The sequence below is a fragment of the Tupaia chinensis genome, unplaced genomic scaffold (genome assembly GCF_000334495.1).
Source record: "Tupaia chinensis unplaced genomic scaffold, TupChi_1.0 Scaffold000232_3, whole genome shotgun sequence".
NCBI classification, from domain to species: Eukaryota; Metazoa; Chordata; class Mammalia; order Scandentia; family Tupaiidae; genus Tupaia; species Tupaia belangeri.
This window is the reverse complement of record NW_006159709.1, coordinates 420,082-432,130: the sequence shown is the minus strand read 5'-3', so window position 1 is coordinate 432,130 and position 12,049 is coordinate 420,082. Positions and strand designations below refer to the sequence as shown.

General features: G+C 37.5%; 1 long non-coding RNA gene across 2 annotated transcripts in view; it reads right to left on the bottom strand.

Moving 5' to 3' along the window:
* Positions 1-12,049, bottom strand: part of LOC102491838 (uncharacterized) — a 279,406-nt gene that overhangs the window by 187,907 nt on the left and 79,450 nt on the right. Inside the window, exon 1 of one of the 2 annotated variants that reach the window (XR_003549374.1) lies at positions 10,452-10,509. The exons of the other annotated variant lie outside the window; for it this stretch is intronic. This is a non-coding gene — a long non-coding RNA (uncharacterized LOC102491838). Of the gene's footprint in view, positions 1-10,451; positions 10,510-12,049 lie in introns of those variants that run through there. 2 annotated transcript variants of the gene reach the window in all.

Here is a 12,049-nt window from a genome sequence, read left to right as displayed (position 1 = left end):
AATACTTTGTCCTATAGATATATTTGCTCAAGTGTGCACTGTTGGAAATGGAAAAGATTAAAACAATCTAAATATCCACCAGAGGGAACTGGCTATATAAATAATACAGCATATAAGCAACAGAACATCATGCAGCTTTTAAGAATAAGAAAACTTGGGAGGGACCAGCAGTTAGCATAATGGCTATGTCTCTGGACTCTCACGTAGTTGACCATGGTTCAAGTCCCGGACTCGGTGGCTTAAACTTGCGCAGGACTTATGTGCATGCGTGCCCAAGATCCCGAGAGGAGAATGGAGTAGAAGGGGTTGAAGAATGGCCCTAGCTCACGTGGGGGGTGATTTCTCGCCTTCTGTCTCTCTGTCTCTCTCTGTCTCAACCGCATGTGCACTAAAACAAAAACCCCCAAAAAAAAAAAAAAAAAAAAACTCAGGACCAGCAGATGGGATAATGGTTATGACGATGGACTCCCACATAGCAGATGATGGTTCGAGTCCCAGACCCAGAGCTTAAAACTCAAGCTAGGTGTGTGTGTGTGTGTGTGTGTGTGTGTGTGCCCAAAATCCTAAAAGGAGAGATTGTGGCAGGCCATCACCCAAGGCATGAATTCTCACTTTCTATCTCCCTGTCTCTGTCTCTGTCTATCTAGCAAATGTTCTCTATAGCAAAAATCTCTCAAAAACAAAACAAAGAATAAGGCAGCTCAATAAGGCATCCTCAAAAATTAACAATATATTTTACTTCTCTAGAAGTTGACAACTAATAACTACCAAACATTTTTTTAAATTCTCAGAATACTTGATAGCTTAAATAGCAATCATTGTTTTCACTCTAATGTCAAAGGTTTTATAACTAGAAAATACCTGTTTTTTCTAGGATTGTAAATGTCTCAAAAAATTAACACAAATAAATTGCAGGTGATAAACATAAACTTTAACCCATTTCAAATCATTTTAAATTTAGCCTGTTATTTCTTCAGATCCATCTCAAAATATAACTTCTCCATGAAGGCTTCCCCCTGGTAGCTCAGTATATACCATATCCATGAAGGCTTCCACCTGGTAGCTCAGTATATACCATATCCATGAAGGCTTCCCCCTGGTAGCTCAGTATATACCATATCATGGTCACCCCTACTGATTGAGTCTCAGGAGCCACACAGGAACTATTTATCCTACCCCAGGTGCTGCCAGACTTCTGCATTAAGTCAGGAAAAATGATGTTTGTTGGGACTGTTGACAATTATCTACTATATGAAACCTTCTTGAGTTCAGCAAGCTATGAGAAAAATGATGGCCATGCCCTCCACCCCAGTACTTGAGTCAGAAATCTAGATATCATATCTGATTGCTCCCTTCCTTCCCCTACAGCAGTTCTTCAGCAATCCTGTGCACTCTACTTTCAAATAAATCCTAATCCCACCCACTCTATCTCCAGTGCCATCCCTTGAGCCCAGGCCTTGCACTGTCACCCTCAAAAGTCCCTACCTGTTTTCTCCTTTTCACTCCAACTCTTCATCCTTGATTCATCTCGAGTCCAATTTTTAAAGTATTATTTTTTAATCACTAGTTTAAAAACTTTCAAGGCTTTTTCATTTTTTTAGAAAAATAAAATAAAATCTAATAACTTGACCTATAAGCACCAGCATGCTTTATCCCATCTCACCAACATCAACCCCTATCACTTTCTCCCTGACTCCCTTCACCACAGCCTTACTCTGGCGAGTTTCTAAATGTGCAAAGCTCTTTCCTACCTCAGAGTCTTTCCAAGGAAACAGCCAAAACCCAATTAGCTGCAAGTTAGTGACAGTAATGTTAGTATTAATGGGGGGCAGGCCTGTGGTATAAGTCTACATTTATGCATTCAAAACAATATCCTTCTGACTAGTTTGATAATGATGATTCCTCATCCAAAACTGCATTCTGGCTCAGCCTGGGTGACACTGGTGGTTGTGTACTAATGTGCAGTGCTGGGAGCCACATGGCCAAACCAAGTCAACTTGAAATATACTGGGCACACTTGTGCTCAAGATCCTAACTAGCTGGAGTGCTGGGGGAGAGGGATCATAGTATAATGAAGCCCTGTCAAAGGTCTTTCTTCATGTCTTTCTTTAAGAAAAAGAAGTTTTAAAACAAGAGGAAATAAAACCACACCTCTTCCCATGCAATCATTCAAATGTTTATTAAATTCTGTTTGAAGTACTTTTCTTCCAAGCACATAAAAATAATAAACACAAACCTTGTTCTCAGGAAGTTTATCAAGAAACACAAGGTATATGTAATATAAACCAATGTAAATGAAGTAAATGGGAAGGGTATAAAATACCTTTAAAATAAAGGCATGGCATTTGAGAAAAATAAGCAACCATTTATATTAATGTGATAGGTGAGGATGTTCATGGAAGAAGTCTGGTTAAGGTTCACATGAAGAATGCATAGAGGATAGAAAGACACAGCAAAGAGAGAAGGGAGGGAAAAGCAGAGGAAAGAGAAGGAGCTGAAGCATGGAAACTGGAAAATGCTCAGTGTGTTTAGAAATGGTGAGTAATGAGAAAGTTAACTATGAGACAAAATGTGAAAGCCCACAAATAACAGACCAATATCAACAGCACATATTTACTGAATTCTTACTATGTGACTTTGTAATCATTTAGTTACAACAACCCTATGAGGTAGGTTCTACGATTATCCCCATTTTTCTCTGAGAGTCTTGAAGCACAGAGGGTTGAGTAACTTTTCCTAGGTCACAAAACTAAGAAATGATGTGGAGGTATATCTTGGCAGCCTAGCTTCAGATGCATGCTAACCATGTAGAAAATTAACATTAATAGCACAAATATTAGGATTTATTTTTAATAGCACAAGTATCAGGAATCATTAAAGATCTTTGAGCAAGAACGTGTCATAATTGGTCCTTTGATGATTTATTCCGGTTGCAACAAAAAAGAATATTCTGAAAAAGAAAGAGCTAGAGACAGGAAAGAATATTTGAAAGCCAATATATCAAAGCCCGGAGTTCAAATGAGCACCGCAGCACTGGGAAGGTGAAGGGAAGCCTGGGTAACAGAGACCTGGGAAAGGTGAAATCAAAGAACATTGAAATTATCTGCATATGACAAAAGAATCAGTGACCACAGCTCACTCTAAAATTTCATATCTGGGTGTCTATGAAAAAGGTTATGCCAGTAATGTAAATTTTTTCAAATAAAAATAAGAACCCGAAGACGGTGTAGCAATTGCAACATTCTATACGACTGACCCACATAAGAAGGTCCCTGATTTGTGTCCTGGAGATTCCCTAAACAAGCTAGGCGTACACGTGCCCATGATCCAGGCTGGCTGTGGCTGGTGGTGGACCACGGTATCAAGATCCCATTGTGGGTGCCCCTCTCTTTCTCTCTTTCTCACAGAGGAAATTAATAAATGAACTTTTTCTAAAAAATTAAAATTCACTTGAGAGAAAATAGGTGAAATTTTGTTTTAAACTGTAGAATTTCTATTGACATTGAGGCTCTTGTAGGATAGTCAGGGATAGCTTTCCAGAAAACAGTAATCTAACATAGTAGAGAGGCCTGAGTTGAAAATGTGGTTTAGAAAGTTCCCTGAAAGGACCAGCAGATGGTATAAGGGTTAGTTGCTGGACACCCACATAGTCAACTCCGGTTTAAATCCCACACCTGGTGGCTTAAAACTCATTCTGGGCACATGTGCATGCATACCCAAAATCCAAAAGGAAAATGGAAAAGAAGGGATTGTGGTGTGGTCATCCTCCCTAGGGGATGATTTCTCCCTGTCTGTTTCTCTGTCTCTCTGCAAAGCACACACACCCCATAGCAAAAAAATCTCTCTAAAATAAAATTTTAAAAACTTTAAAAAAGAAAGTTCCCCAGAGACAAGGTATAGGTAGACATGGTACAACATGATATGCTTGTCACTCTCAGAGAATCAGAAAGAGAAGCCAGAGAAGAAAGAGAAAACAAAACAGAAAGAAAAGAACAAATTGAGTATGAGAGATATAAATTAACAAAGTCCTTTTGAAATGAAGGAGAATGTCAATAGTCTGAAATGTTATCATGAGGTGGAAAAAAATGGAAGCTGAGACATGGACTTCTTAATAATTTGGCAGCTAAGAGAAAAAAAACAGACTTTCATGCATAAAGAGAAGGTGCAGACAGAGGATATAAATAGATCACTCAAGAAATTCTGAGATTTTAAAAAAGGTAACCATTAAGGTTTTACAGTTGATTAGTAAATTCAAGCCAAAGGTTTTGTATGTTGTTTCTTGGATGGAGAACTCTCAGATGAACGTAACATTCTCAAATAAATGAGGATCATCTGCTATTGGTAGATAAAACTGATGTCAGTAAAACAGGGAATCCAAACGAGAAAAAGTGCTAGCAATAAAAAGTAGCAGCTAATATTATGTACTATAACTAAAGGGAACCAAAATATGGTTACTTTCTCCAGTGATATTAGCACTGCCATTTGAAGAGAGCTGAGAAGTTAAACATGGTAGTTGGCTGGCTATCATACCCAGATACACACTCACTCAACCATTTATTCACCAAATATTTACACCAAGTCACTGTGTTGGGTGGTGGAACCATGGAAGCAATGGCTACTCATCAGTCAAATGTTTTTGGTCTAGAATATGGTATATCCTTTAACTGGGCAAAGTAGACCTGCCTCTCTCACCTTCCTACCCAAAGTCATGCTTCATTACTTTTGATTACCAAAACCTTAGTGACCAGTTCATGATTTAGCATATGTTAGGATGCCAGTAACAGGAAATAGGTCCTCTGTGTTACAAGTACCATAGGGAATTAAGAAAAATATTTGATAAAAAGCCTTTTTTATTTAAAGACCCTCAGAACATCAAATGTGGTTTCTGAATATATCAGGTATTTCCAAGTTGACACTTATGGCTTCATTCATTTTGTCCTCATTTCTGTCGAATTAAGAGCTATTCCCTTCACCTCTAATATCGTGCTCCTTTTCTTGTTCAATGTTAATTTACACAATTTCTGGCCAGGGATTTAACCAGGGCTATATCTTCTTGTCCATTCGTTTTTTACATTCATTCATTTGTTCAGTGAGCATTCCCTAAGCACCTATGAGGAGCCAGGAATGAGGCCTGTGGTTACAAAGGAACAGCTCCTATTCTCAAAGACAGTACGCTACAGGTAGAGAAAGAAGAAAGCAAAACTAATAAGAAAACAGAGACTCTGTACAGTGGTTAAATATAAAGGGGGTGGGTGTGTGCACAACAGGTGGTATGGTGGTTAAAGATGCTGGATTCCCACATAACCAACTATGGTTTGAATCCCAGACTTGATAGCTTGAAAATCACACCAGGGACATGTGTGCACATGCCCAAAGTCCCAAGAGGAGAACAGAGGAAAAGGGATTAGGATCTCATCATTCCCCCTGGGGAGTGATTTCCCACTTTTCCTCTCTCTGTCTCTCTCTGACTAGCATGAGCATCTATAGTCAAAACTTCAAAAAATTAAAAGAAAAAAAGAGAGGCAGATCAGCTCTACCTAAGTAGACCAGGTAAGGTTTCACAGAGGAGGAAGCTCCGATTATCGCTTAAAGGACAAGGAACAATTTTCCAAATGAGTGAGGCATGTGGGAGAAAACACTTGGCAGAAGAAATAACATGCACAAAGGCACTGAGGCATGAACTAGCAGACTGCTTAGAAAACTGCAGGCAGTTCAGGATGGATGGGGAGTAAAATGGACATGGGAGAGTGCTAAGGGAGAGGGTAGACAGGTAATCAAAGCCCATCCATGGAGGACCTGCTCCTATGAGTGGTTCTGAGGAGTCTGGCTTCCTACCAGTAGCACAGAAGTTCTTAATGCTTTAGGGTCACAGCTTTTTCAAAGCATAGTAGAACTATGAACCCTCTTCTCAGGGAGAAAAAAAATCACCAAAATAGTACATACTGTGTCCAAGGTTTGAAATCTAGAAACTGCTTGGACCTCAGGTCTAAAATCCTGCTATCAGCAAAGATCCTATTTTTTAAGTTTTAAAAATAGTTGGCAGGGAGCCAGCAGTTGGCATAATGGCTATGTCGCTGGACTCCCATGTAGTCAACTGCAGTTCAAGTCCCAGATCTGGTGGTTTAAACTCACACCGAGCGTGTGTGTGTGCGCACCCAAGATCCCGAGAGGAGAATGGAGGAAAAGGGATTGCAGGGTGGCCAGCCGCCCTGGGGTGATTTCTCGCTTTCTGTCTCTCTGCCTCCCTCTGCCTCTGTCTTTCTGGTGAGCGCAAGCGCCCTATAGCAAAGAAAAAGAAAAAAAACAGCTGGCAATATATACAGCAAGCAATGGTATAATATATGATCCAATTTGTGTGCATGTGTGTTTTTAACTTTTGCCAAATTTTATTTTGAAAGAATATAAAAAATTCTTCTGTGACAATAAATTTGGAAAGTTTTGACAATTTGGTCAGTTCCTAAAAAACTATACCAACTTTGTGTTTCAGAACAATAACTCAGCCAACTCTGTTATGAATGGATTTGAAGCAAATGAGACCAATGGTAGAATGAGCAATTAAGACACCATGACAGCCATCTGGTCAGGAAATGATGAAAGAAGTTGTGAAGAACCTTTTGAAAAAATTAGAGTGATTCAGGCTATCAAATATTTAAATACATTACAATAGTTAAAACAATGTGCTGCTGACTCCCCACACACACACCCCAAAAAAAAGGGTAGGAAAAAAAGTAATTGAAAAATATCAAAAACCTAGATACAGGATTTTGTAGTAAGTTTTTACAAGGTAAAGTCTGAAAGGCACAGGATGGATTATTCAGCAAATCATTGTCGAGAGGAGTGGAAAACTACGAGTATTTGGAAAAAGTATAAAATTAAATTCTTGTACTCTTATATCCCAAAATAAATTCCAGATGGATAGAGATTTAAATGTAAAATGAATCCAGAAAAGTACTGGAAGAAAATGTAGGAAAAGTATGTGTAATCTTGGGATGGTGAAGTCCTTTCTAAACATAACACCAAAGGCAGAAAATGTAAAATGAAAATAGGAAAGACTCAAACACTGCCAGAAACTGGGGGAAGAGGAAAATAAGGGAGTTGCTATTTAACAGGTATAAAGTTCCAGTTTCAGAAAATGAGTAAGTCTCAGATCTGCTATGCAACTCTGTGCCTATAGTTAACAATACATAATCCTGTACGGTAGACTTACCACAGTTAAGAAAAGAGAAGATTCAACCATATATACGCATTCACAAAAACTTTGCAAGTGAAAATATACAAAGAAAAAATGAAAATGTGACTAAGAAATCGGGAAAAAGTATTTACAATGCAGATAACAAATGGATTACTATGTGTATTATATAAAACACTTCAATAATACTAACTAGAAAATAAACATCCCCAAAGAAAAATAAGGAACATTAATAGGCAACTTACAAAGGGAAGAAAGTCTAACCTCACTAGTAATTTGAGAAATGCAAATAAAACCACAATGAGATACTATTGCTTCCGTATCAGATTGGCAAAGTTTTTTTTTTAAACAATTCTACTTAAGATATGGGAAAATAGCCCTCTCATACACCATTGGTCTGAAGAATAAATTCAGAAGAAAAAGAAATTTTCTTAAGAGTAATTTGACAGAAATGAACCTCTATATGTATTTTCTTTAATCTACAAGCTCTACTCACTCCTACAAATGTATAATAAGGAAACACTCCTACTAACTTCACTACCGGGACATACACACTAATTTTTGTAGTAACAAAAATGTAAAATTTGATTGGATAATAAGGGCTATCTAACCATAACTATAAAAAAGTTATGTTGCAGAAGAATATATAAAGGCATACTTGTTTGTTAGGTGGAAAAAAAAAACAGGCTATAAAAAATCATATTATATTCTAGCCTGACGCAACTCCTCAACAGCTCATGATGGAGCTTGTCTACCATATCTACACATGAAAATACAAGTTGATTGAGATACTAATTGGAAGTATAATTCAGTTGCATCGATACAACAAACAACAGCTAATATCACTAGTGGTATTGATAGTAATAACAGAAATAGCAACAGAAAAAATACATGACATTAAGCAAGTAGCAAGGTGACTTAGTAATGTGTTAGTAACAGAATTCAGACAGGGGTCAGGGTACTATTACCCCTTCACTGGCCTGATGCTTACGGATCTGGCTCACAATGGACCTGGGTGAGTCTCCTGTACTGGTCTCTCCCATCCAATCTTGACCCACGCAATCCACCCAGCCAAGGTTTGGCCCAGAAATCAGAAAGAAGAAAACAGAGGGAAAAACTGCATATAGTTGGAAGTGGACAGAGGTTTGGAATTGTGGCATACCCTGGCAGCTTCAGCAAGTTCTCCAGGAATGGTATGGATTGAAACATGTAAGAAAGCACAACCCCAAAAGAAGAATCTGACAGCTCTGTGAGGACTGTGCTGGTATAACTCAGCAGCAGGGCATCTGGACACAGTTCAGGGCCTCTGGCGCTCTGATGCATAGCAATTCCTAAAATCCCAGTTTTTATGGTGCAGGGTAAATGATATGTTCTTACCCATTTCCAGTACAGGCTGAGCACGCCTTATGCAAAATATGTAGGAGAAAAAGTGTCGCAGGTTTTGGACTTGGAAATATTTACAGATACATCAGAAGATACGTATGGAATGAGAACTGAGTATTAACACAAAATTCACTTCTGTTACATATAGACCTTATACACACAGTCTGGAGGCTATATTATACGACATTTTTATATTGTAGCATATTGTAGTGATGTATCACAGGAGGTTAGGTGTATAACTTTCAACTTGTGGCATCATGTCAGGGCTCAAAAATTCTAAGATTCTGGTGTATTTCCAATTTTGTCTTTTCAGATTAGGGATATTCAACCCGTTTAACATTTTCATTTCAAAAGATCAATATAGGGCCTCTGAAAATCTACAAATATCCCACAGATCAGTTTACTAATCAATAAAACTGTATCATGTGCTTTAGAATAGCATCTCAACCAACCCATGTTTTATTTTGAGATCTGTCAGTGTGAGAGTTACAACCCATAATATTTAATCAAGATTTGCTATGACAAAAAGGCATATTTCTACCTAGTTGGCATCTATAGGCTTACCTCTGAAAACTGATTCCTTTGCTATTATTTCCTTCTTTTAAAACTGCAGACAGGGGTGTGGTGGTTCCTGCCCTATGGCAAAAACTACTGGAGGCTGAAGGATTGTGGCATTTAGTCCATCTTCTCTCTCTGTCCTCTCCCTCTCCCCCCCCCTCCCCCTCCGCAAAAAAAAAAAAAAAAAAAAAAAAAAAAAACCTGCAGACAGGAGGTTCATCAAGAGGGCTTTACTCTGTGCTGAAAGCAGTTGAATACAAGGCAGAGAAAAAGGAGTAACTTTTAAAACAGGAAAAAAGAAATAAAACACCCACCCACACGAATGAGTGTGTGTGTTTAACGAGAGAAGTTATCTGAAAGGTCACAGGTTGGCGAAGGAAATATGCTATTTACCAATGGTGGGGAAAGAAAAATCCCAAAGACACATAATACTACTCTAAATATTTGCAACTCTGTTTTATTTAAGACCAGTGTGCCTTAGCAGGGGGTGAGCTGAGTGCGCACTGAGGACTCTACAAGGACACAACTCTACTTAATCAGCAGCAAGAAACTGTTCTCAACACCACCTAATTGGTTTCAGCAGAATTAGTTACTATCCTGGGGGGAGGGGGCAACCCCAAAAGATCTCTCTTTTATTATCTACAGTTTGGGGGGAATTTTTTTTTTTTTACTTTATTTATAGTGTATTCTATCTAGCTGAATTATTTTGGTTGGCTTGAATCATAATTTTGCTTATGTATTATCATTTGTTTGAAACCTTATAAAACTTACTCAAATCTATTTGGTTGACATTTACAGTTGTTCCAAATGGTAGGAAATAACGAATACTATTTTGTTAAGAGAAAATGCAATTATTAGCCAATTCTTGAAGTTTGAAGTGATGAAAAAGGCATCTTCCCCATAAATTAAATTATATGTGACTTTTCCTTTATATTTGGAAATTCCAAGAATGATTATTTAAAAGCAAAATCATCCATTTACCAGAATAACTCAGAACAGAACTGTGATGTTATAAGACCTGACAGTATTTCTCGGAGCCGAATGTTATTAGTTCATAAATTTAAGGCAGGCACACAGACACCCGCCCCACACATAATATAAAGCATTTTGTTACAGAAAAACCTTCAGTCATATTCTGACCATAAACACTACTTGGTAATCACACCAGTGGGAGGGCTAGGCTGTGTGAAGGGTTTTTCTATGTCTCAGACATTCAGGCAGACAAAGATGAACAGTTTCATTCTGAAGATGCTCATTTGGTTTTCCCCACACTCCATCAACACACTCACACTTCACTCCTGAAATTCCTTTTCTGACTTACCTTGAGCATAAATCTGGAACGGGAGAGTTGCTTCAGTGGAGCCAGCATCAGAATGTGGCCACGGGAAATGAAATCTCAGTTCCTACCAACAATACAAACCTCTGACATTCGATAGCAGGAAAAAAGGGGAGCGAACATCTAATCTCAGTGCTTTCATAGCAGATATTTTAATGAAAACGATTCAAGCTCCTGACGCAACCGAGGGTAGCCTTTGCATAATGTTTAGTTTCTAATGCCTCCAAAAGGTAGCTGATATTTATTTATGATCCAAATATATTAAGCCTGAAATGAAAAAGCTTCCAGAATTTCCAAAGAGCCTACATAAAACTGCCTGAATAATTATTGGCAAACAAGGTAACAGAAGACATTTTTAAATTCCACTTAGAATTTTTTGTTATCTCTCCCACTATGGTCCCTCCCATACACACACATACACATACACACACACACACACACACACACACACACACACAGTAGTTTGAAAACATATTTTAAAAGATTTTTAACACAGAAATCATTAATTTGATTGTTAAAATTTCCCTGGAGCCCATTTTAAAAAGACCACCTGGAAAAATCTTAGGGGATTTTATAAAATGTCCCAAATTCAAAGACCGTAGACTCAAGTGCAAAGATCCTGTGAGACAGTCAGTAGGCTTCACTTGGTGTTCAGAAAGAAGGAAGTTCCTCAAAACTAGAACTGAAAAGGAAGACACCATTATTCTGCCTAATCATAATATATATTTAAAAAACTAAAGTAAAATTCTGTTTAACTACAATCTAAACAACAGAAGTTCACATACTATAATTTCGTATTAACTTTCCAGTTATTAAAAAAGAGACAAATCAAATATAAACCAGAGACTTATTATTTAAAGAAGCTGTTAGGATATGATCAGTGGAGATTCAATTCAGTATTTAGTTCATATATAGCAAAATGATTCTAAAGTTATGATTAATGATCATTTGTTAATCTTAGTATTAAGTACACTCTACTACTCCCTAATTACTTGAAAAGTATTATGCCCCAGTTTGATAAAAATTTAAACTCTAAGTTAACCATAATATATAATTATTTAGTCAGCCTATACCAACCTATTTGGGACAAATTCACAACAAACTGAATAGTGAGGGTTATCTATTTTGTTTGGGGAGAGAGGAACAGGAAGACTGAGTAAAACATTAAAAAAAGATCATGTTAACATGCAGTGTTCCTTTACAGAACAAGCAGATGAAAATACAAGGTTAGGGACTAAAAAAAAACCCCATCTATAATTTACTTTATATCAATAAGTTTGGGAAAATCACCTCACCTCAAGTATACCACATGTAAATTAGATCTGCTATTTTATCAGGGAGAGCGTGGTCTTCAAAAAAGTTCATGGAAAATGACTATTATGAAAAATGTATGCACAGATTTAAAAATATTTTGCACCAAAATATACTAACAGATTACTCCATTCTTCCATAAATGTTTCTGTTTGTTTTTAAGTTTTTTCTGTCTGACACATGCACTTGCCAGGCAGAGATAGACAGATAGAAAGTGAGAAATCACCTCTAAGAGGGACTGCTATGGCACAATCTGCTTTTCTCTACGTTCA